Source organism: Crocodylus porosus, unplaced genomic scaffold (genome assembly GCF_001723895.1).
Source record: "Crocodylus porosus isolate Cpor-Errol unplaced genomic scaffold, CroPor_comp1, whole genome shotgun sequence".
NCBI classification, from domain to species: domain Eukaryota; kingdom Metazoa; phylum Chordata; order Crocodylia; family Crocodylidae; genus Crocodylus; species Crocodylus porosus.
Window position 1 is genome coordinate 18,109,323 of NW_017728950.1, and position 26,867 is coordinate 18,136,189.

The window sequence follows — 26,867 nt, forward strand, 5'->3', positions numbered from 1 at the left end:
ATCAGGGTGGACAGCAGAAACAGAAGTCCCTTCCTCTTCCCCAGACCTGTGTGGTTCATATTAAAACATCCTTGTCCAGGAGGGTGTAATTTTTTCTGATAGGTTTTGCAATGTGTAAACACATGTCTGTGTAAGAACTAGACTGAGGCCCACTAATTCCCTTTGTACCAGCTACAGTGCAACTACCAGATTGGTAAGCATTTGGGTGTTAGCCAGCCTAGGTTTGATAGGAATTATGGTCCTAACAGTGAAAGACTCTCATTTTCAGTTCCCCAAGCCACCTGTTCCTTGTAAATAAACACTAGGAAGAACAGCAAGTTAAGTAATGTTTACATGGTGTGTTCAAAATAACAACGAAGCCTTCAATATGTAGAAGTGGATTTTTCTCAACCTAAGGCCACCTGAAGGCTTAGCTCTTATTTCATCTTTACTACCTATATAGACCAAAATAATAGTAACAGGAAATGGGAATCTAGATTCACTTCAAAGCCCACTGGTGAGTACAAATGCAAACAATCTTAAATAGCCCGTGACAGCTGGGTCAAGTTTTTAGCTTAGATTTGGAGAACAGATGCCAAAAAAAAAAATCAAAAAAGTAACTGATGCCAATTTTCTAAGCACAAGCCAAAAACAAAATAAAGTGTGGCTGTGATTCTCTCTTATCTAGATTTAATGGTTATTAATAAAATTTATGTACTGTTTAACTAGTCTGTATTAAATTAACAATTTGGATGTGGTGAAACTCATTCTTGTAGACTCAGGGGTGAGATTTGAGCATATTTTGTCTAGCCTTTCTTTCCAAAGAACTGTAGGATTACCTTGACTGCTATTCTGCCAGTTAATGGTTCTCTTCCCTTGGAGCTGGCATGTGGGGGCAGAGTGTATACCATTGTGGCCAGGGGAGCGTACCTTGAATTGCATGCACTTTCTGACATGTTGGAAGGACTGCACAGGGGAAAGATCCTCAAAGGACCGTGTTGTTAAATATCATTTTTTAAAAATGAAAATAAGCTAAAACCATTTTAATAACCCTTTCTGAAGATGTGACCTTAGAATAGTTCCTGATCCTGCAATCAGATTTTGGAGGTGTCAGGGCCATGAGTTTGGATCTAGGAGGAGAATCGGGGCCGTTGCTTTTCCCTCTGTGTAAAAATGAAACTCAAAATGAAAGCTGTTTTTAAAAGAGATTTGGTTATATCTTTTGCATTTAAAAATAACAGTTCCTGAGCATTTCTTAAGTTACCACTGTGTACTATGGTGCATCAAATTTCCTTTAAACATACATTTGCGTGTGTGCACGCATATGTATATATGTACCTGTTTTAAGAGAATCTCAGAAAAAAGTATGTAGAAAGACAGGAAATTCTAATCATAAAAGACGTGTGGAAAAAAGTTTCAAAAAACCTTTCAGAAAGCAGCAGTTGGGTCACTGTTTCAATATGGAAGGTGAGATGGGCATGTTAGCAGAATCCAGTGAATGATGAGGGGTTTTTTGCTTTTGTTTTTTGCGAGGTTGTTAAAGGGTTTTGTTTTATTATAAGGACTAAGAGTACTTCTTTAGAAGAAAAGTATATTTAGATTTGTCCAGATGTGGAACATTCAGCCAATCTGTGAAATGTTAGTCTTCTGGAGAGAGACACTGGAAACTGTTAGCTGTTTTATGAAACTTGGAAACCCCCAGGACAGTATTTATGTGCAGCCATGACATGAACTGTTTTCCAGTAGCTGTGGTATAGCTGGCTAGTCTGCCAGTTATGTGATTCAAGCCTAAAATGATGTGAATTGGCCATAGTCCATGAACGAACAGCATCCAGAGGCCAAGTACTGGGTAGGACTCAACATGTTTTCACTGTGCTGGGGTAGTGGCTACATAATGCAGCCCTGTTTTTTTCCATACTCTGCTAGATCTAAGACAAGAGCATGTAAAAACAATAAAAGGAGAGAAACCTAAGGAACCCAAAGTCAACAAAATTCCTGTGGAGTAGTAACAGCAGTAGCAATTGCTGTGGAAACATGGAACAGTAGATATGCGGGTGCCCAAGAGCAGCTCCTCTGCTCAGTTTTAGTGGTGTATTTGTGAATGGGGTTATTTTATTTATAGGCTGCTTCCCCTCCCCCCCCACACACAATGAAAGTGTCTTGTTTTTCCATTCATCTTTTTTGAAAACTGTCTTAAATGCAATTTAAATGTTGTATACCAGGACTGGCTAATCAGCGGCATGTGTGCCCCAAGTGGCATAAGTAACTGTTAATATGTGAGCCCTGGTGTGTTGTAAAGGGAGGTGCTGAAATGAAGGCAGGGACCAGAAACAGCACTCCTTGGAACTGGGGCTGGGTGGAGGTGGCAGCATGGGGCACTGCTGCAGGAGGGAGGTATTGGGTGTCACCACCACAAGTCAAGTTAACTCTTCCCTGTCCCTGCAGATGCCACCAAATTTAGGGGGTTTGGATCCTTTCTTATATAAAACTAGAGCAGTTGTGGTGCCAGGGAAGGGTTAACGTACCTCTTCCAAGCAAGATGCCCTGCAGCAGCATCTGCTCTGCTCCTACAGCTACAGCCAGAGGTACCAGCTCCCTGCCTCCATTCTGGTGCCAGGGCACAGACTGTCAAGTATGCCCCTGGGGGGTGCAAATATCACAGTGGCAGTTGAAGGAAGAGGGTTTAACTTGTGGAATGCCTGCCAAGCAGGTTAGCCACCACTGTTGTACCCACTTCAGCAGAAGATCAGTCAAGTAGCAGTGGCAGTGAACAACAATGCAAATCGAAGTATAATTATTTTGAAGAAGACTCTTTTTTGAGAAGGTCCTGCAGTGACAGTTACCTCTGACAGTGGTTGCTTACACCTACATTAATTCAACAATTTTGCAAACTCTAGGTAGTCTCTTATGGTATGGAGAAGTGTGAGGAGTTCAAAGCCCTACAAAAGCATATTTGTAAAATGGCTTATAACTTGGGGTTGTCTTTCAAAGTGGGAATATCTACCCTGTTACTTCAAAATTGTGGGAGGAAAACAGCAGGGAACTCCTAGGGAAAGTTCTAGGCAGACCTTTTATAATGAAGTGTTAGAGATTTAATGGTCTATTTTTCCATGCTCATTTTTGGAGCTGGGAGAGAAGTGGTTCCCCCTCTCTTTTCATAGTATTCAGGTGCCGTGCAGGTGGTATTCATGTGCATGTTACCATCTTGGAGTTTTTGCCCACTTCATTTCCAGTATTATCAATTCTCCATATAGCAGTAGCTAACTGACAAACACCCATTGCTTGTAGTCACTGAAAGTGCTAGCAGTCTCAGTTTTCCATTGGTATAAAGCATGACTGTCTTAATTCCAGCAGCTAAGGCAATAATGTGAATGTTATTATTATATCTGCTATACCATGATCTGTAAGATATTTTTTAAATCCCTTTTTATAGACCAATACAGATTCTTTTTGGGAGCCTTGAACTTTACCAATCTTTGATCCTAGGTTGAAAATATAGTGGCACAGTTGTGATAAGTTCTGATGGAATAAACATACTTTATTTGTTCAGTAAAGCATAACAGACCAGATCCTTTTTTGGGATGGCAAAGAAAGGAAGAGGGAAAACAGGGTACCTTTGGTTTGCCAAATGAGGGTGTCTGACTACCTGTCATTGTATTTACAGAATAGGTGATATATATATGTTGCAAATCACTTTTTAAATTAAGGTGAGTTTGTACATTGTCAAACGCTCTTTAGAATTTACATTTATAATTGAATTTGGTGTATTTTATTAAGTTTCAGAAAATACAAAGAGAACAGCAGCAGTGTTTTCTATCTGTTTCTCTAAATCAGATTGCTTTAGTGTAGATAAGGGGTTGGCAGCGTGTCTGGGCAGAGGGCCAAAAACACCCACAACCTTAACTTGTAAGATGTTGGCGTGCAAGGGGTAGATGGTGGGGGAGCCATGAGGTGCCCAATCCTTTTTGTGGCAGCGTAGCCCTGGCCCCCTCACCAAGGTTTACGTACCAAGCAAAATGCCTTTGCATGCCATGCTCTGGCATGTATGCCGGGGTTGCTTAACCTTGTTGTAGATGTTTCTGTGTCCCTCTTAAGGAGTGAAAACAAGTGTGAAACAGACTTTATATAAATCCTACCTTGGACTGTAGATATATTTAAGATTTTATACACTTAGGTCATGTGATAATCTAAACCAGTAGCCTGATGTTTTACTTGGCACTAATATGGTTGCCTTGTGCTATTAAACTTTGGGAAGGGCTGATAGACATCAGTCTTTCACAGGCAGGACTGTACGTGGTGGAATGGTTCTGCACAGAGCCCTGGCAGGAGAGATGGGAAGAGGGCAATATCCCAACCTGAATACAAGTATTATTAACAAAAAAATGATTAGCCTCAATGTCCTGACTTTTCCCAGTTACCCTCCCTTTAAATTAAAGACAATAGTCTTTTTTTCCATCAGATTGTTTAAACTGTCACAGGTTTGGGGAAGGGGTGGGACTTAACATGAAGTACAAGGCTGTTAGTGTCTTCTGTTTGTGCATGATGTACTGTTTTATTGCATGTATTTGTTTTGGATTAAAGAACAAGTGCTAATTTTGTTCTGTTTAAATATTTTTTTAAAAATCTAAGAGAAGATCTCTCTGGCAATTTGTGTAAAAACATCTCTGCTGCTTATCCCATGATCAGAATTAAATGCAAGAGTTGTCTGACATAGATGTTTGGCAACTAAATCTCTGATGTCTAAAAAAAAAAAAAAAATCTGGCTGCTACGCTTGTCTATATTTTTAGCACTCATAAAGACTGTGCTTGCAGTTTAATTATATTTTTCCTCTTCCCCCCCATTCTCTTGTAGGTGGTATCGGTGCTTCCTTCCAATGTCAGTCGATCCATCAGGACCACATCTGTAATGATGACAGTGACAAGGTGAGGTTTTCATAACTCCTCTTTTGGGAAGGTGCATGCCATTCTTGTGTCGTTTGCATTGTCTTTATGGACTACCAGTGTTTTCCAAAGTCAGGATTTGACTTGATATGTTAAAACTGGAAATCACTCTGGCCTTTAAAAAATTTTCATTTCACTGGAGATGATCTTTGAGTTAAATAGGAAAGATTTGGCCTTGTAATCTTTGCTCATATTCCCTCACTGTTAAAATGTTTCTGGTTTACCATACTGACACCCACAGGTAGTAGCGGGTGATGACTGCACAGTAGGTTTTCTATACACAGTAGTGGTTTCTTATTACTGTCCTTTGTGACTTGTGAAGTTTGAGCTCATTCAACTGTGTGGAAAAGCATGTTCCATATGTGCTGCAGAGTTTTTCAAATGCTTTCTCCTCTTTGTTCATGTGTTTTGGAGACTGGGGCTTACTGCTCACACTGCAAAATAGCAGCCTATAAATTGTTCCCTACTGTTTTGTCAAGGAATCATTTCTATACACGGGCTTGCTCTAAGTCAGTGGAGATGTACATGTAGATTATACAAGTTTGAAGTCCACAAAGAAAAATGTTTCAGGGTTAGTCATTCTCAAGACATGTTTTTTGCATTGTATGTGGTGTTGGTTTTTTAAATGTTTATGTTCCTAATAACATTAATTGATTATACGCATTACATACGCTCTAAAGCTAAGCGCTAAATCACCATGCCTGTAAATATCATATATAAACTCTTTTTGTTTGGATAAAATTGGGATTAAGGCAAATGTTCTCAAACTAAATTCTTCTGTCAGTGTTCTTTGTAAGAGCAAACATATTTGTTTGGGTAAGTGCAGCCTATTAGAAGCTGTTTGATCCATTTTCAGTTAATTTCAGGCCAATGTTAACTTTTCAGTGGGGCTCCTTTCATTGTCTGGCTTCTTACAGGATTTAGGAAGAACATCCCAAAATCTAGACTGGGGCTTGACTGTCTGGCTGTGCTGCATCATTGCTTTAAAGTAGAAGTCCTAATCTACTCATATTTTGTACAGGTGTCAAAACAAAGCTTCTCTTGATAGTACACTAGAAAACTAAATTATGTCACCTGGTCTTCAGTAATCTGAGTGCCTGAACACTGGGGGCTTTTAAGTGTCTGATAGGAGTAAGCACCTTCAGCATCAAATAAATGCTTGGCAGAATTTGCCAAAATTACCTGGTAGTGTTATTGATGTCATAGCCATTATGGTCCAGGAATTATGCAGGAGTAAATAACTTTTTAGGGTTGTATATTTTATTGAACCAACTGTATAATTTGGATAAAGTTACACAAGCTGTTGAATACAAGACATTTTTCATCAGGCCTCTTCCAAAATTACTTAAAGATTCTGATTGATTCTGCAGCACGCATAAAAGTAGAGGTGCACTGATACATTGGTTCCATAACAGTTCAGCACCAATATAAGGAAAATGGACACTATTGGCAGTTGGCTTTTTTTGGCTGATAATGTGCGCATAAATGCCATGTGCGTGCATGTAGCCAGGAGCACAGCCAGGCAATGTGGAGACCAGAGTCCAGCTGGTAAGTCTATTGTGGGAGGAGGGGAAAGATGTGGAGGGTAGGGGGACAGATCAAGACCCCCCACAGTGAGGGAAGGAGTAGAACTGGGGCAGCGGCAGGTGCTGGCCAGCTGGGGAGGGGTGGGGAGACAGGGCACAGAACAGCCGCAGCTCATGCGCAGGGCATGGAGAGGGGAGAGTGGCTCTCGCCATTGCTTGCACCCTGGGAAGGCATGGGGGTACGTGCCCCCAGTTCTACACGTGGGGTGAAGGTGGGCTGCTGCTGTGGGCTGGGGTCAGGGAAGTGCTGGGCTATTCCCGGTGGGAGGACTGAGCCATGCTGTGGTTGGGACTGGCAGCATTGCTGGGGGTGGGCCTACAGTAAATTTTGGCGTTGTTGCAGCCCCCTATGGTACCACTTCCAGCACCGCTGCTGTCTTCCCTGAGCACAGCCCAGTGTAACCACAGCCCCAGTCCACAGTGGCAGCCTGCCTCCACTCTGCATGCAGATCCAGGCACATGCCCTCCTGGGGTGTGTGTAGCAACAGGAGCCACCCCTTCCCTCCTTGCAGCCCCAGACGAGCTGCTCACGGCTCCATCCTGCACCCTGCTCTACCCCAGCTGGGCAGCACCTGCCCCAGCCCCACTCCCTCCCTCACCGCAGGGACCTCAATCTGTCCCTCTGCCCTCCATGCCCCTTCCCTTCCCTCCCCTCACCCCTACCTCCACAACAGACTTACCAGACAGACACAGCTCTCCATGCTTCCGGGCTGCATAGCTGTTGGGATTTGGATCAGTATCTGCTAATATGACTCATTAAAAATCGGCCATCGGTTTCAGCCCAAAAAATCTGTTGGTGCACCCCTACATAAAAGTTAGCATGGTTATCTTTATTCATTTAATTTCCAAATCTGCAAGCATTCTTTAAAGCTGAGGGGAAAAAAGACATTTTTGGCTTTCTAATTCAGTCTGCCTTCCGCGCTGCTGTTGGCAGTGGCAATAGGGGAAGGAAATCTAAAGAAAAATACCAACTCAGCCTTCTGCAGCTGGTATATATGTACATGTTGATTTGTGAAGCAGAGACTTTTTGTTGATGCTTTGATCAGGTTTGCTAGCTTCACAGCCTGAGAGTAACCAACAGGCTTGGAATCACTTTTGGTGATGGAAGGGCAATGGTGTGTGGTACAGTGGGGAGGCGGGGGTAGGTTGGGAGGGGATTCATGTGATAAGTGGAGAAGACACTATGAGAACTGGAGATGCTGAAGTCAATGGCTAGTAGGCTTGATGGTGCGTAGGCTTGTAAAGCCATACAGTATATATGTGCTGTTTTAAAACCAATAGTTTCTCTCATCTCTGCTATCTTACCATACACTCCTTTTTTCTTCATGCTTTTAGTCCCAAAGATGTTCCTGGATGAGTAACAAGGGATGGTAATGAGGTTTCCTTGTCAGAGCTAATTAACTAGTTCACCCCAGTCAAGTGTCTAAAACTGATTCTCACCTAGGGTCCAGGGCACCCTAGGGTATCAGCAAATCCTTTGAAGGGTGCCTTGAGGTGTGAGGAGATAAACACAGGCTCAGGCTGGCCCATGACTGAACAGTCACCCACCCCCACTGCCCAGTCCCTCTGCAAGGTAGTAAGCACTGTAAAGTGTACATTAGTTTTTTAAATTGGTGCCATTCAATTCACACAAGTTATGTAGGAGTCCAGTAGGGGGATGCCTTAAGTCCTAAAAGGTTGAGAACCACAGGTCTAAGATCTGGAACACTGCTTTTGTGTGGTCTCCTCCTTTTTGCCACTGAGAGTGAATCCACTAATGAATAACAGCAGCAAAGAACCCTACCTAGGAGGTGGAGACAGAACTGAGGGAGGAAAACCATTGAGAGAAAATGGGGGGAAAAATGGATGTGTTAAGTCCAGGTAGGCAGCTTACCTTGGCAAAATTTTAGAGATGTTTAAATTGCTGCTAAGGAAAACAGCAAGTTTGTTACAGTCATAAAGGTGTGTAACTACTTCCAAGTCTCTCAGTACTCAAGAGCTCCAGAGTGATAAAGAAAGATGCTAAAACATCTTGGCTTTATTCATTTGGGGAACGGGAAAGTAACTGTGGAGCCGACATTCTTGTCTATATTACTTTTATATCTGACTGGACCAGATATCTGTAAAAACTCATTAAAAAAGACCTAGTCCAAAAAGTATGAAGAGTGTTGTTTTGGGAGCACTGCAGAGAAGTGTGATTCCTACTCTGCCCAAAATGATAACCTTATGTGGTGTGGTTTCTTCCTTTTCTTAGAGTATATGTGAAACTGTCTACCTTGCATTTTGTGTGAGAAAGTGTTGATCACATGATAGAATGGCTGCTTGTTCAGGAAAATTATGAGCACCACTGAGAATGGACATCTGTGCTCTTTTCAGACATGGGTACTGTACTTTGAGTCTTTATTTTAAAAGTAAAGGTGAGGTGAGAGAACTGATTCTCAGTTAATATCATTGTGTTTGTTAATGAAATATATGTCTTCCCTTTGATTTGTAATCATCCACAGAGGTTTCTATATGAAGATAATACTGATTTTTTTTCTTTAGTAGTGCTTTGTAGAAACACTCATTGCTATGTAAAAAGGTAGTGCAGAATTTTTCATTTGTGGTCCAATATAAATGAATCCACATGAATATTCAGGGCTTCTAAACCAGTTAGATTTGTAACCCTGGATTAGAACAGGGGTTGCACAACCTCAATTTATAAGATGTTGGCATGCCGGGGCGGATGGTGGGGGAGCTGCAAGGGGCCCAATCCTTGTTGTGGTAGTGCAGCCCCAGCCACTTTCCCGCCATCTGCCCCGAGGTATGCGTGCCAAGCAAAATGTCTGTGCATGCCATGCTTTGGCACCCATGCCGGGGGGTTGCCTATCCCTGGATTAAAATCTGGTATGAAATTTGAGCTGACTGCTGTCATTACTGGAGGTAACTTTTGTTAGTAGCAACAGGGATTTCACTTGAATAAGGAAGCCAAGATCTGACCCTAATTTAGTAGTCCAAGATGTATTGCAATTTATAATGGAACAGATGCAGAAAAATCAAAGTGCGCATGTGCGTGTGTTCCCCTTTAAATTTTCCCTGAAAAGTCACCTCCATCTTTAGCTACAGCTAATTGGTGCACCTACATTTTAGTAAACTACTACACTACTCTGTTTGTGACCACTTCTTATCAATTTGTTTGTGCAGTATATGAGAAACAGTGGACAGTAACTAACTGCCAGTCTCCTTGTATTTTACAGTAGCTTGTTCATTAGTCCAGTATTCATTTCCTGGAAAGCAGGTAATATAGGAAATGTTCTACACAACACTTACTAAAGGAATGTTGCAATCTTAATGAAAACAGTTCCCAGGCTTCCACCCCAGTTACTTGATTTTGTTGACTTGGCACACACAAATCCTGAATTCATGTTCAGTGAGATCAGCAGGAAGCCAAAGACTCAGATTTTTCATGTGTGGCCTCATTGCATTAAAAAATGAATCATTGTCTGGAGAATTATTAGTAATATTAAGAACCCGTTTAACCTCACAGCATCAAAAAACAGCACTTTTTGCAACCTCCTCTCTTCCCTTAAAAACTTTACTTGAATTTATGATATACTGTAGATTCTTTTTTTGTTTGTTTGTTTGATCGATTAATATGCAGCATCCAAGTGACTATAATGAAGACGAGTCTTAAAATAATTGCAGTTTTGGAGGTGGAGGGGGCTTAAGTGTGAATCAAAGGGGCGTATTTCTTCATGCCAGTAATATCCCAGAGTCTTTAGTGTTAGCTTGTCATTCATGTTTAAACCGTTAATGTGCTATTCACTGAAACATGACTGGAATGTTTTTGGATGAAGACTGGAATTATCATTAATAAAGAACTGGCAGAATTTTGTGGATAAAGCTGTTCTTAGATCAAGATATGTTCTGGGAGAAAAACATTTTAAAAAACCCCCAATTATCACTAAAAGCATAATTTTGTTTTAAAACCCAGTGGTTTCCCAGGAAAGGCAAACATAGGAGAAGTACAAGCACCTTATTCTTCAATGTGCTTTCCAGTCGCGTTTAATTTATTTACAGCTAAGACAACTGAATGGTTTTCTCCTCTTGTCCTTTATTACGCCACGAGTACAGTTGCTGAATGGATACTTGCAGACAGTAAAACGAAGCACATAGTTGCTGGTTTCTGCCTGCTTGCCAGACACCTTTATGTTAGCGCAAGAACTAAACCAAATCTGACCTGCTTGTACCTTTTTCTTTCTAAGATATTATAGAAGCTGTATCCTAAAATGTAGCTTGTGTTGACTGTGTTAACTTAGAGAATGTAGATTTGACTTTTCAGAAATAATTGTGGCCTGGTTAGTTGAGAGATTAGGTTTACTCTCTATCCCTTTCTGTAATGGTGTGGAAATATTTAGATTGAAACAGTATTAACTTACTGCATATTCATTTTATTTTGTCAGTACAGTATTCTTATTTGTAAACAAATCTTCAGAAATACAACTTTTAGCATGCAAACTATTTCTGGTAGATTTCCTTTCAGAGACATGACCTTTCTATCTATCCCCTGCTTCCCACTCAATAAAAACAAACTGACCACCCAGCAGTAATGAAGAAATAAAATGCTGGGGGAGCAGCTCAGGGGGAGTTTTCCCTGTAGTAAGAGCTGCAAGGTCAGACCTGCCCTAAATGTGGAAAAGATTCTCCCCCCTCCAAGAGGAAATCTCTGTAAGGAGGACTGGAAAGTGACTCTAAGAGTTTTCTGTGTATTATTGTGTTTCTGAGGTGGGTGAAGGAGGTGTGCATGGAATTGCTTTTCTCCCACCTCCCTTTCTAGAATGAAAAAGGTGTTCAGTCTCTTCCCCACAGCATGCAGGACTGAATCCTACAGAAGCCATAGATTGGAAGACAGGGTAGCTTGTTTACTGGACCCCTGTTGCTTCCACACCTATTCCAGGCTTTCTGGTTTTTTTCCGGCACTAATTGAGATGGATTAGTAGGGCTTCTTCTGCCAGGAGTTGCTCCAGGGCCTTTCCTTTCTTTCTTCAGCTCTTCCACAACACAGGGAAGCTATGTTAAAATTAAAGTACCCCCAAATGCATTTGTTTTTCTGGGTGCATGACCCCTCTGGTCTTATGTCAGTTTTGTGGTGAAGCACTTGGAAATAATAAGAAATTTAGCACCAATCCAAGACCTCTGTGTTGTCCAGAATCTTCCTACCATCTGGCAAAGTTGGCAGAAAGCCTCCTAAGGAGTTGCCTGAGGTTACTTCCTTTCTTTCTGGCATGGGATGTTGATTCTGAAGTCCAATGATGACAGTTTAATTTTCTCTTTTTGTTTGAAATGCCCATTTACTTTTAGGATTGCCAGTAGTGTAGCACTACTTCTTCCTCAAATCTGACCTTAACTGTGATAGTGTAAAAACTATTGATTTTTTTTTTTCCCCAAAATTGCTTTTACTTTTTTCTGCAGAAACAAGGGAAATATAGTAGCACTTTTTCACATTTAACGTTAGTGACAGAAATTGCGTATAATTCTAAGTCAGATAAAAACTAAGATTGCTGAATTGAAGCTATTTATGGAATTTTGGTGGTGTACAGCTGTTTCAATCCAGTTTAATCAGTTGAACATTTATAATGAAATTTGACAAATCTATGATGTAAAATACATGCCGTAAAATATACCGATGCATAAAATGGCCAGATCAACATAGAAGCCATAACTTTTCCCTTTCCTTTAATTTCATTGCATCCACAAGGGCCGGGGCTGGGGCAGGGAGGCAGCTGGTGCCCGCCAAGGCCATGACCATGGCTCTAGGCAAGGCCGCTTTTCCCCACAGTCCCTTCCCCTCCTCCCACCCCTTCCCCATATTGTGTATGCTATCTGCCCCAGCCAGGACCTCCCTCTCAGCTCTGGGCCCAGGCTCACCCTGCTCAGGACTATCAGGGAGGCCTGAGTGCCCTGGCCCTGGCGGTTGGTGCTGGGGTGTCACTGCCTCCCTCTGCCGGACACTGCCCTGGGCCAGCAGGCCTGAGCCACAGCTAGTAGTGGTGGTGGTAGACATGGGCAGTGATGGTCACATCCTCTTTCTTTTTCTTTCTCTTTTTTGTCTCCCTTCTTTTGTCTCCTTTCTTTTCTCTTTCTTGCTCTTTCTCACTCTTATCACAACATGCTTAACAAAAGAAATACACGAGAGCAAAGGTAGCATAAGAAGTTTTATTTATTGTCACCAGGTTTAGAATTTTTAGACGATCTGGTATTTACTGTATTTAAAAAAAAAAAAGCAGTGTTTATGATGATTAACTATGCTAACATAAAGTGTGTCCTCCCATGTACCCCCCCCCCCCCCCCCCCCCCCCCCCCCGGGGCCTGGGGTGTTTGTTTTTTGTTTTTTTTTCTGGTATACTTATTATACTGGCACTCCAGCACCTTCCAAGGTAGACATTGTTTTTTTTGGCACTCCAGTCAATAAACATTGCCTACCTCTGGTATAGCTCTTTGAGAGCCTTTTCTGTTGTCTTATACATCTGCTTGGAAGGAAATTCCAACTATTCATGTTAAACTTTTCCATCCTTGATATACTTTGTTATTTCTGGTTTTATTTTTTCACGCTGCTTCAAGAAATGCATTTCTCTCCTTGGTGTGCTTATGCTTTTCAGTAACCCAGCTCCCTAGCTTTCAAACTCCTTCCCTGACTTTCACGTACTATACCAACCCTTTTAAGTCTCAGTCTTTCTTCAGGCATGAATCCAGGTCTTTAATTTTTCTTTGGACTTTTTCTGAACTTCTTTTAGTCTGTCTGTTCTGGATGCAGAAATAATAATTCAGGGGTAACATCTTTCCCATTGTGCCAAAAACAAAAAATAAATATAAAATTATGGGAACAGAGGCTTCATCAAAAACGGTACACAGCTTCTAGTGTCAAGAAAATAGTCTGTATTCTGCTTGTGTGGAGCAAAGCTAAGGACTACACTAAGAGTGGTGCAGAATTCAGCCTTTAGAAAACAGTTCAGGACTTTAGTAATTTTAGAATAACCATTTATTAGTGGACCTACAAACCTCACTGTAAAATAAGAATAATGAAATACTCAAGTTTTCTCTGATACTCTGACCTATGGATGAAAAAGCCGAATGAATTCCAAGTTATTCTTGATTTATTCTCTAGTATTCTCTTTCCCCAGTTTTTTTATAAGTGTAAGAGTTATTCCTGTTATACTTAAGCTAGCATGAATTCATTCTCTTTTTCTTGCTCCTCTTCACTTCAAGTCTTAACTGACTCTGAGTATTCTTGTTGGACGACTTCTTACCTTTTTCCATTTTTAATGCAGGTTGGCAGATACTATTCTATAGTTTATTGATTTGAACCTCTCATGTTTCAGTGAACCACTTGCTACTGTTGTAATTTTAATTCCATATATCCTGAAGGTATTTTTCTTTATTTTGTTTTGTTTTCAGTAGTCCAACTTTGGAGATGGAATTGACTTGAATGTGTGAAGTTATGTAAGCTGAAGGCATTTTTAATGCTAATCTTTTACCTGTAAGGTGGATTGCTGGATGCAGGACAATTTAATATCAAGGGATGAGGTCTTCAATTGTCCTTGGAACAACAGGTTGATGCCTGAGAACCAGTTTGTTAACAAGAGATAGTCATGTTGGAAAATAGTGTATGTTGTGCTGACTGTCCCAAACATTCCTCCTCCCATCTGGATAAAATGAGGGGGGCTGGCTCACTAAAGAGAGAGAGTTTTGCTGCTCAGTCCTGAGAAGACCTTGGAGAGTCATTATGCATGGAGAGGAGACTTGGATTGGTGTTGGAGGTGTTTCATTCAGAGCAGAGGGCGGCAACCTATGGCCTGCTGGATATGACCCATGGATATGGGGCTTTGGCAGCATTTGGTAAGGAGGGCAGGGGTCCTGCTGTGGGAGCTGTCCTTATGCTGTTGTGGGGATAAGGGCCAGTGGCAGCCAGGTCCTAGCAATACTTGCATGCCTGCCTCTGACCCAAGACGGGTCAGGACATTCTGTTCTGCAGCCAAAAATGGTTGCCTGCCTTTGATTTTGAGTATTTTAAATAAACCCAAACCCACAGGATGTTGTAAGTCCAGTGAGGCAGATGCAAGATGGCATCAACCAGTAGTTCTCAACCTTTGTACCATGATCCATTTTTAAACATTGCTGGCCAGTCCCAACCCAGTTCCCCTCACTGTCAACCTGCCGGTCCCTGCTCCCAAGCCGCAGTCCCCCAGTGTATGAGGTATAGAGGGCCCCAAGCAGCCCCTTGCAGGCTGGAGTTCTGTCAGTCTGCAAGGGAAAAACTACGGGTTCCCACATTTTTCTTCTTTAAAGGAGAATCCATTTTTAAAGTTTGTTGATCTATTTTTAAAGTTTGTTCATGACCCTGTCATATATATATTCTTGCAACCCACAGGTTGAGAGCACTGGTATAGACTTTAGAAGAGTTTTCCAACTTGTGTGTGATAGCATTCTTAATGTTATAGGTAGAATGTTTCAGAGGAAAGAGCTCTGCATAACACTTCTCATTCAGGACAGCGAGGAGGAATTATTGAACCAGATTTTGCAGAGTTGGAGATAGATCATCAATTTAGCTTGGTAAGTATTTTGGCTAGAGGGCTACTTAATGAGTTTTGGTGGGCTGTTGAGGGCTACAAGGAGAGCACCACCCCTTGGCAGGTGGCCTGCCCCTGGTCGCCATCTTGGAACCAGAAGTCCTTTTTCCTTGCCCCTGGAATTACTCCTTTTGGGAGGGGAGGGTTACCATCTTGGAACCAGAAAAAAACCAGATTATATACTAAAAGCCAAACACATACTGTAACATATTTTATTACAAAAAACATTTTTGTCATGATTGGTATTTACATAGTATATGTGGGGGCAGGATATGGGAGTGTGGGATTTGTGGGCTATGGGGGGTGGGGAGTGCTCCCCAGACACTCAATCCCATGGCACACAGCTCCCACCAGTGGCGGCAGCAGCAGGCAGGTGTTCGTTGCCTACTCAGGTGCTGCCGCCTAGTGGTGTGTGGCTCCAGCCAGCACTGCACATGGTGGCAAGGAGTGCAACCAAGCTGGCCTGCCTCTATCGTGTGGGGCTTCCTGTGGTGCACGTGCAGATCCTGGCGCTTGCACCACTGGGGCAGCCCTGTGCAATGGAGCCAGCTGCCTTCCCCACCCCCTGCCATGCAGGTCCCAGCACTCTGCGTGATGTGGAGGGGAGCCCTGCCTCCTGCTTCCCAGCAGAGTCCCAGGACATGCATGGCAGGGGGTGGGGAAGGCAGCGGGTTCCATCATGTGGGGCTTCCCTCTGGTGGCGCATGGATGCCAGGAGCTGCATGTGCGTGGCAGGCTGACCTGGCTTCGCTCTTTGCCACCATGTGCAGCACTGGCTGGAGCAGCGCGCTGCTGGGTGCCAGCACCTGTGCAGGCCACAAGCACCCTGAGTACCCACTACCTGCTTCTGCTGTTGCTGCCACTGCCAGTGGAGGCTGTGTGCAATGGAGGAGGGAGTGTGTAGGGAGTCCCTCCACCTTTCCTCACACCTGCACCCTGCCCACCCAAGCTCCGCATTCCCACCACCCCCCTGGGCACGGGTTTTGCACTCCTGCCAGCCCCAACCCCATGCTCTGTGCTTCCACCCAGTTGCAGCTTCCCCTCTCTCCGCCCCTGCCTCTTCCCTACCTGCTGCCTGGAGTGCGCACTGCAGCAGGCAGATGAGGAGGAGCCACCAGGCACTGGGGAAGCCAAGCAGGTCCCTTGGCAACTGCAGCAGTGGGAGAAGCAGCCCCACCTGGAAGCTGTGATGGCTGGGCCAGGGCCTTCCACACACGAGGGTGGAAGTGAGATGCACTGTCTGGGCAGGATACAATTAGTTGTGGGCACCTGCAGGCCAGCTGAACTTGTCTGGTGAGCCAGATCCAGCCTGTGGGTCATACTTTGCTGACCCTGATCTGGCTTTTTGGTTGGAAGGGAGCAATCAACCAGATGATCAACTTATGACTTACTAATAAAATTCTGAAGGTTGCCATGATATAAGGGTATGTATTTTCTTTTTCTTTTGAAAGAAAGTAAGATAATAACTGAAAGTGCTTTTGAAGTGTTATGGCATTATCCTGCACATCTTGGGCATCCCAAACTAAGGAGTACATGGGACTGGGCCCCCAACTAGAAATAAATGTACAGTAAAACCTATGTTAACCGGCATTTCTATTAACTGGAATTTCTGGCTGGCTGGCCAGACGTGTGGGGGGAGGGGTAGCTCACATGCAGCAGCTACCACTGCCACTCATCACTCTGTGCTGCTGCCCCTCTGAATCCAGCCACTGCTGCCGCCCTCCCCACCCCGCCCTTCACATCTGGCCAAAAACCCCTGCCCACAGGTAACTGGGATTTTGATATCGCTGGCATACCATGTTTCCTATTCATGCTGGTTAATGCAGCTTTTACTGTTTTATTTTCTTAAAAAAAAAAAAAAAAGATTTGGCAAAAAAATAGACCTAGATAATACAGAAAGTCCTGTAAAATGGTTAAGTTCCTGTTATCTGTGCAGGATATTTTTCCCCTCACCACACCTAAACTGATTTTTCACAAAACTGCCGAGTAAGAATGTGGTGACAGAACAGTAACATTTACAGATGTTTAAAGAAGCCTTTAGGGAGAAAAAGCACTTCAGTGTCTTGAAAGAAATGATAGAAGACTGAGAAAATGAGATTGTCTATAACAGTAGCTTCTGGCACCTTATGTCTTCACTTGACTTATTAAATGTTCTGACATTTCAGAACAGTGTAGAGCTGAACACTTACTGTCCCATAAAATCACCATGCTCTGTAAATGAAAAGGCTGTTTTGTGCATCTTTCTAAATTAAAAATGACTTTACCTATGATTAAAAAGCCAGGTTTCATTGCCTTGTGTTTTGAAGGTGAAGACTTTGTAAAAGTATTGTTTAGTAATGTTCCCCTGAGGTGGAAAGCAGAGGAAATAATTTTATATAGCTAGTGAAAATTTCAGGTGTTTACATTTACAGTGAAATCCATTTTACCTATGTCTGTTGTTGGTGGGTAATCCTCTGTATGTGACAGGAAGCTTGTGTCATCTTGGTTGACTGCTAGACAAAGTTGGATAACTACAGAAACATGTCTTTTTGAATATGAGCAAGGGGAAAGTGATCTTTTAAGTCGGGACTGTTCAAATTCCAAGCATCCAAGGGCCACACCAGGATAAGCCCCAGGCTGTGCACCACACAGATGCCCCCACTGCATGCCTGGGCATCCACGCCGTCTACACAAACTGCTGCCTTGCATACACATTCGGGTACCTCACCCCCACTGCTGCACTGTGCACCTAGACAGCATTCCCGCCCACCCCAAAAGCCATACCAAGTTGGTTTCACATCTGTATTCATGTAATTTGAGGACAGTGAGTACCTGTGCTTTTGGATCAATCAGGTGGCCCGGTTATTCAGTTCACAGCCCCAATCACTGGTATATGGGTGATGTCATCTGCTTTTAGAGGATGACATCCCTTTGTTACTCCCCCTCTTAGGCAGCCTTTGGAGACATGGTTGTTTTGGGAGAGAGCTCTGTTACTCCCCAAAAAAGCCCTACAGATGCTACATCGAGAAGGCAACTGAACTTGGGGATTGAATGCAGGTAAACTAACTGAAGCTGAGCTGTACAAAACAGAGGTGATGCTGCTTGGTAGACCACATGACTTGGGGAGGATGGGAAAATCCATCATTAATGGAGTTCAACCTCCCCTTGTCACTCAGGTTCACAGCATTGGGGTGCTCCTGGTGTCTTGCTGCACCTGGATTTTCAGGTTGTGATGGTGGCTAAGAATGCCTTTCACTAACTCCATCAGGTGAGAAAGCTGCAACCCTTTCTTTCAGATCTGAATTTGGCCACCATCATCCATGCTTTTGTTACCTTGAACCTAGACTGCACAATGGAGTCTACAATTACCATGAAGAAGCTGTAGCTGGTGCAGAATGCAGCAGCCTGCCTTCTGATAGGGATAGGTTGCTAGGAGCACATTATCCCAGTGCTCCAGAATCTGTACCCAGTCTCCAAGTAGCTTTCCAGGCACCATTGAAGGTGCTGTTTTTGGCTTGTAAGTCCCTGAACAATCTGGGTCCAATCTGCCTTCTCCCTTATGTTCCACCTTGATCCCTAAGGTTAGCTGAAAGCAACTTTTATGCAAGTACCATCTGTGCACCAAGTTCACTTGGCAAAAACATGTGGGAGGTCATTCTCTGTAATAGCATTTCTGCTTTGAAACGCCCTCTGCCTTGCAGCCCACCAGAACCTGAGCCTGGATGTCTTCTGGAAACCTTTTAATTTAGCAAGTAAGGTGAAGTTAGAATATTGTTCAGGATTTTCTCCTGTATATTTGTATATCATACCTGCTTTCATAAGTTATTTTGTTTTTTACTGTGAGCTGCCATATCCTTTCTTGGGAAAGGCAGCGTATAAATTGAATTAATAAAATAAATGTTTTGTGTGTTTACTACTTAGCTCAGGAGGAGTGGATGGAGAGGTGCCCTATATTCGTGCTTATTGTGATTTGTAAGAGTACTGCAGACATTAGAAAAATTAAAAACCTGATATACCCACTAAATTGAGGTTTGGAGATGAGAAGACCACGAAACTTTCACCACCCAGCTTGAAGAGAGATAAAACAGTCTCTGCGATATCAGGCTAACTTCCTGTCTTTCCCAAGTGGCTCTAAAAAGTATAACCTGCTTTCTGCTCTTCTAGTATAGGCAGGACTAATTCTCCATTGAGTGATTGTCTTTGTGGAGGTTCCATTCGATGCACATGCACTTCATTCACCCAAGGTCAGACTCTGTCTAGCACTGCTCATCCAAGGCAAATGTGTACTGCTGTTTCTTGTGCCTTGTACCAAAGACATAGAAGGCAAAGCAAGCCCAGAAAAACCATTTCCTGGACCCAAACTGGCCATGTCAAGGTCACCTGGCTTCAAGTATTCCCCCTTATGCAAAAAAGCCTATAAAGTATAAACAGATGTCTTCCATATTTCAGGGGAATAGATTGTAGCTGTGTTGATCTAAGGACATAGGCAGGTGAGGGTATTTGGGTAAATGTGATATCTTTTATTAGACCACCTAAAAATTAGCTGGTCTAATAAAAGATGTTGCATTTACCCAGAGAACCTTGCTTGCCTAAAAACAGATGCGTTGTCTAGGAAGAACACACACCAACTGCAGAGACTTCCTCAGCCTGACTAAGGGTTTTTAAACCCAAAAGCTTGCCAAAATAATTTTTTCCAACTATTTAAGTTGGTCTAATAAAAAATATCAGATTCACCCTTAGAACCTTTTTTGCCTATGTCCTTAGACCAACACGGCTACAACCTGCACCCCTGTGGCATTTGAAGCATTTCAGAAGTGGAGTGCTTCAGCCTTGAGCAGACCTGCAGCCCATTACCATCTTCCCCAGCTGGAACACTCTGAAATTACAGCAGCTGCATGCAGTGGCATGTTCTGTAGCCAGGGAGCATTGCTGGGGGCTGCTGCATCCTGTGGCACTGCTTCTGCCCCCCTTTCCTCCCCTGCAAGAGTAGAGGGAGCTGAGTGAACCATCACTGAGCACTCTGCAGTGGAGTTGGCTGTCAGTGAACCTTCTGCTGTGTACCCTGTGCCACTGGTCTCTGAGGACTCCTAAGCCTATCCTAGTTCCAGATGATGTGGGGTGAGGCTGTTCCAGGAGAACAGAGGTGGAGTGCCCAGGGAATGGTCACTAACAGTCATTGGTGGGCTCCATTCACCGTCAGTGGGCACTCTGCACCCTCTTGTATCTCAGGGGCTGCTTTGTCCTGTGGCTGTGCTCCCTCTCTTCCAGGGGACACTGTCAGCAAGTGCTATCCTGTACATTCTGCCTCTGGTTTCCCAGTGCACCTCCCCCATCTTCCACCAAAACTGGAGGAGGCACCGGGCATTCCAGGAGAGAGGAGGCAGTATGCATACATTATTAACAGTCTGCCCCATTCTCCTTCCCTTTGTAGGGGCAGCTGCTCTAGAGAACTGAGGAGTACTGGTGTAACTCCCCTACCTCACAGACCTATAACTTCAACACTGGGCAAGAAAATACTGTTAGCCGTAGGATGTGCCCCTTAGGACAGATTCTAGGGCAGTGATTCTCAACCAGGGTGGTGCAGCAAAATTTTTTTAAGGCTGCCACAGGATGCTGGGCAATATTAGCACTCTTAAGTCACCCTACACATGATTCACAAGATAAACCCAGATATTTTAAATAGGATCCTGCAGAGTCAAAAGTATTCTGACCTGTTGCAGTCTTTCTGAGTTCTTTGCAACAGAATTCCTCAATTTTTGCCGTCAAAAAAAGAAAGCTAAGAGCTAGCATTTTTCAAAGGGTGCCTTGTGTCTAAAAATGTTGGAAATGACTATTTTAGGGCCTAACTAACCTGGCTTCACACTGGAAGCAAATCTGATAACAGTGGCATGAACTGCTTGCTGGACAACTTGGCCTGAGTAGTAGGGTTGGAGTACTGTTGTAGCCGTGATGGTACAGGAAATTTGGAGAATCAAGGCTACTTTGTTTGGACCAACTGTATAGTTGGGAGAGCTGTTGACAAGCTTTTGGGTCTCAGGTGCCCTTCCTCAGGGCTACATGGACAGCTTGGTAAGGCTGGTGTGTGTGTGCAGGCAAACAATCCTTGGACAGGCCTGTGACAATTTCCCTGCTAGTCCCATTGTTCCAAAGTAATGGAATTATCCTGTAGACTTCTACAGGGAAGGTCCATTTTGGTCCTCCTTTACCATCCAAAACTGCAGTGACTGATGATGCCCCATTGCTGCCTATTGAGCACATATGGATGAGCTTCAGACCTAAGGGCCCAACAAGAAGCACCAATGCAGATCAACCTACAGGAGCTCAGGACAGTCTACGTGGCCTGAAAATCCTTTCTTCATGTCTTAAAACAGTCACGGTAGATCATGCCTTATCATATTGATGTATCTTTTGGCCAAATACAGTAATGCTGGTGTCTCCAATCTGAGGTTTTCCCCAGTGCAAGGAAGCAATCAAGCTCTGGACCTGATGCAGCAGACATGAGCTATACCTTTCTGCAGTACATCCTCCAGGCCTATGCGACACCCAGGCAGGCAGCCTAGACCAGTACTACGTGATCTCCAACATGTGGACTTGACAAGAACTCCATCCTTCAAGACATTTTTTTTAGACTGGGCTTATCCTAGGACAGGCCTGTTCATGATGCAGATCAACAAAATGTCAGATCTTTTAGTTCTGTAAGCTAAAAGATCTTTGTCCAGTTAGTGTCTTTCTGGTCTTGTGGACTTGGGATTATATACCTATTCTTGACTCCTCTAGCTTCTAGTTGTTATAAAACCAAACAAAACTCTTCCAACCTGATCTTAATAACCCTGGCATGGCTGAGCCTGTTTTTATTCCTAGATGTTCTGCATATGTCATCCATCTACCCTAAATCCAGTTCTTTCAATCTAAGACAAAAAAATGCATGCTCTTCCTGGATCTAAGAACCTTCCAGATCATTGTCTGAATGAAAAAGGGCTCTTGAGCATAAAGCAGTCCTTTTCTTTACTTGTACATGACACTGGGGCTAATAGCACTAAAAACCCTGAGCCAAACTTCTGTGGTGAAATGGGCAAGATTATTGTATTCTACCAAGAAAAAGTCCTATTACTGTGTGAGATGTCAGTGTTTGTCACCCTGTCTTTTGAGGTTGAAACAGGATGACCTCTTTGTGAATTCAGTCAAGATGCACCTAGTAGTAATCTCAGCTGATCATTTGTCAGTGGGGCAGCAGGTAATGTTTTCCTGCCCTGCTTTGCTAAAACCTTGGAAGGTCTAGGTTATTTGCATCGATGAAGGATGGGATTTTAGCCTCATCCTTAGAACTTTCATGGACCCATTGATCAAGTCAATGGCATCCTGTATCCTGGCACACTTGTAAATGACAGTAGCTTTCTGGATCATTATCACCTCAGAAGGGTTAGGAGATGCAGGCCCTCCTGCATGGTCCATTAAGAATTTGCTCCAAACCCCCAAGTTGGAGTTTGACCTTACACCACCAAGCCTGCTTTTTGCTATTTTCTCCAAAACCACATGTTCAGGGTATGAAGCGATACCACCTTCCTAAACAGTAGGGTTGTGCAAAGCTTCGATAGCCGATTCAATTTGGTAGAGATTCGGCCCGATTCAGTGGCCGAATCTCTGAATCCAAATTGAATCAGGAGACCCTTTAATCTGTCCTAATTGAATGAGAACCCTCTGAATCAATTTGGAGAGATTCAGAAAGATTCGATAGTTCAGACATAAACATGGCTTTAAATGTTTTTTCTACATACCTCAAGGTACCAGGCAGCTTGTGAGTGCTGCGATGGTGGGGCAGATGGAGCATCTCACAGGAACATAGGGAGGTCCCCAGCATGCTCAGCAGCAGACCCAGAAGTGGACCAGAAGCACTTCCAGTCCACTTCTGGGTCCACTGGGGAGCGTGCTGAGACCCCCTGCTGCATCCCCCCAGCTCAGCGACTAGAGCCTCCTGGGTCTGGGTAGGCACCCAGGGCCCCCCCACAGCTAATTGCCAAACCAAGAGGGGGTGCCGGGGGTCCCCCTGTGCACTCAGCAGCAGACCTGGTTCACCATTGAGCACACGGGGGTTCTCCCCTGCACGCCTATGGGATGTTCCATCCTCCCCAGCATCAGAGTGTTTATGAGCTGTGTTTGGTACCTTGAGGTATGTAGAAAAAACATTTAGAGCTGTGTCTATGGTCGAATCACTGATTCTCTGAATCAGCAACTTATCTTCAGATTCAGATTCAGCTGAATTGAATTGGAACAGTGTTCCAGATCAACAGATTTGAATCGCTGTCCCTGATTTGGGCCAAATCTGAATTGAATACAGCCCATTTCGCACACCCCTACTAAACAGTGGACATGCCTAGGCCTTCCACTTGGATAAAACTATTTGGATGTCTGGCTTTTGTAATGATGGTAGAGAGGCTGAAATACATGGCACTATCCATCCAGTCATGTCTTCAATGTGAGGCACAAAGAACAATAAGGACAAGAAGACTGAGCTTAAGTGAATGAAGTATGTGAGCAAGCCCCATGGAATGTCCTTTTTTGGCATTGGTGAGGCCACATCTGGAGTACTGTGTCCAGTTTTGGGTCCCCCCACTATAGAAAGGATGTGGACAAGTTGGAGAGAGTCCAGCAGCAGGCAACAAAAATGGTTAGGGGGCTGGGGCACATGACTTCAGAGGCTGAAGTAACTGGGCTTATTTAGTCTGGAGAAGAGAGGACTGCAAAAGGGATTTAATGGCAGCCTTCAAGCACTTGAAGGGTGGTTGCAAAGAGGATGGAACAAGACTGTTCTCAGTAGTGGTGGATGACAGAACATGGAGCAATGGTCTCAAGTTGCAGCAAGGGAAGTTTAGGTTAAATATGAGGAAAAACTCTCTCACAAGGAGGGTAGTAAAGCATTGGAACAGGTTATCCAGAGGGGTTGTGGGATCTCCATCCTTGGAGGTTTTTAAGACCCGGCTAGACAGAGCCTTGGCTGGGGGGATATAGTTGAGGCTGGTCTTGCTTTGAGGAAGGGGTTGGAGTAGACAGCTTTCTGAGGTCCTTTCCAACTCTCATTTTCTATGATTCTATGAATGTGCCTGTGGACAATAGCTCTTTAACTTGGATTCTTGTGAGAGAGAAATAGCTTTGTGTGTCAGACTGGCAGCAGCACTAAATGGTGTTAATGCTAGATGCTGATTGGCTGCCAGGAAAGGCTGGCTGTTGATTTGGTCTTGCAGGGGTGCCCTGCAAAGCTCTGTCACCAGAGGTCTTGAGGGAGTGGGCTAACCAGCTGCCAAGTTGCTTCTAGAGTGTCTTGAGAGGGGAGGAATGGAGCATAAAGTCCAGCGACCTTTACCGAGACAGGATCATCTCAGCTGGAGAATATGATTGCCGGAAAAAGCTCAGTGTACTATCCTGGTGGCAGCTTATAGGTTTCAGTGCTCTGGAGTTGATCTTCAGTGGTTGCCATCAGCATTCCAGGTATTTTTTCCATTTGTTTTTTGAAGAGGAGTGTCTGACTGTATATATAATCATCTGGTATCCTGGCAATCACTTCAGAGAATGCCACTGGGCATGCCATGGGGGCTCTCTTGATACACAGTGGTCAAATCTGCTCCTCATATCAATCAGGAAATAAATCAGCAAACCTTTACGTAAGTGGTGATCTCCCAACATTTTTTGCTGGGTTCTTTCCTGAAAATCCTTCTTTTTTTCCAGTTAAGAAGGTGGTGAACATGTATTTTCTGACCATTTTGCCACCTTTGTTGTTGACATTGGACAAGTAAAGGTGAATAAGTAGAAATGCTGTATTTGGTAGAAGAGTTGAATAGGAGAATCTGGCAAATCAGCAAGGGTCTATTCTCTTGTTTTCTTTAAGACAACTTCGACTGTTAACTCATCAATGTTTTAACTAGAATACACAGATGAATTTATATTGGAGTGGGCAGGCAACTTATTAAAATACTGAGGTGAAAGGAGTGGTCAAGAGCTATAAAATTTAACTAGGTTACCTAAAAGTTAAAGCTTAGGCTGGATATCTGCTGAGCTTTATGTGAGAGTTTGCACAAAATAAACACATGCACAAGAATATATTAAACCAAATGTAAGTATATTGTTAGACAGAATATAAGTTATAAAACAGTAAAAGAAAAAGTTGTATTAACATGCACCAGAGTCGCACAGCAACCTCCAGTCCAGGAACATGAGATAAGTTGGTGTTGCTCTACAACCCTGGCCCACAAATCCATATTCCCCCTCTTAAGCAAAACAGTTTCTTCTATAGCTTACATGGTCAGCTGTAACAGAGCTTACATACCACTGAACCTTTGAGTCAGCCATTCAGCCATTCCAGTAAGTACTTCACTCAGACTGTCAAGTAAATACTCATTTTCCCTACTGCTTTCCAGATCCTTAGTTTCACTTTCTTTGGGCTTCCCTAAAAGAAAGCAACGGTTAAATCCTCCATCCTGGTGCCAGGGTCGGGTGATACCTTACCACTAGCTCTGATTCCTGCAGCTGTAGGAACATCATGAAGAGAAATTACTGAGGCCTCGATCGGAGAAGAACTGTGTCCAAGTTAAATTCTCCAAGAACTGACCTTATGACCACCCAGGACAGCAACAGAATTGGAACACCTCCTGGATCACAACCTCTCCATCTCAAGCAGAAACCCCTTCCTACTCCAGCCCACAAGCTAAACTCACATACCCCAAAGTCACCCCATTTCACTCATTCAATCTGTTTATGCCTTAGCCTATTCATCATCCAAGTTTTGTATCAAATGCATACTCAAACTGTCCAATCAAAGTCTCACTGACCTCATGCAGTCTGCAACCATTCCCATCACCAAACTTTGAATCAAACCCTTGCTGGGACCATGGCCAATCAAATGCTTGTGTACGCTGTACTACTGCACATGTCACCATACCTTGCTTACACTCAGCACTCAACAGGTGGATACTCTACAGAAAATCTAGGCCACTTATGTCAGCAACAGGCAAGAGTTCACTCTGGCTTGAATAATCTTAACTGAACTGACTACTGCATATGTGCAGTTTCAGAGTTTACACTCAAACTGCCACTGTAACAACTTAGGCAGAGGAGTTGTCCAGTGGACTAAAAAAATCCTCTTGTTGCAACCACGCCCATAAAATGGCTGCAGAACTGGAATTGTTTTGATATCTGCCGGTCAGTGTATCTCCCACCCAGCTACTTGTTGTGTTGGTTAATCTTTACAAACCATATGGATACCAGTTTTAGGGACATCTGGAGAAAGCAGCAGTCAGCATATAGTGAAGTGTACTTTAAAAGAATCCCTTCCATTACACCCCAGAATTCAGGTGTTCTTAATGGCTTTGGCAGCAAGTGCCTTAGGCAATTACACTGATCTAGTTCTTTACATTTATAGAGTAAATTGAGGTTATTTTATGGAGCACTCTCAGGAGTAATACAAATGACGGAGCGCTGTGCTTTGAATATAAACATACAATTCAGTTCTTATTGAAGCACATTTTGTTGAAGAATATTCTGCTGTGAATCTTCAGTTTGCAGCTAGACCAAGGGTGGGCAACGTGCAGTTCGCGGGCCGGATCCAGCTTGCAAGGCCATTCTATCCAGCTTGCGGGGCCTATGAAAGGTTTAGAAAATTAATATTTATCTGCCCTTGGTTCCTGTAAAAAAAAAAAAAAAAAAAAAAAGGAACGGGAACCAAGGGCAGTAGGACCCAGGTGAAGCCCAGTGGGCTCGGGCAACAGCAGGGCCTGCTCAGCCCCGCCTCCCCAGCTGGAAGCGCCAG

General features: G+C 43.5%; 1 protein-coding gene across 1 annotated transcript in view; it reads left to right on the top strand.

Moving 5' to 3' along the window:
- The first annotated feature begins 4,831 nt into the window (after window positions 1–4,831).
- Window positions 4,832–26,867, top strand: part of RNF38 (ring finger protein 38) — a 101,579-nt gene continuing 79,543 nt past the window's right edge. The window contains exon 1 of the mRNA XM_019554976.1: window positions 4,832–4,902. The gene's annotated coding sequence lies outside the window, so the exon portion shown is untranslated. The remainder of the gene's footprint in view (window positions 4,903–26,867) is intronic.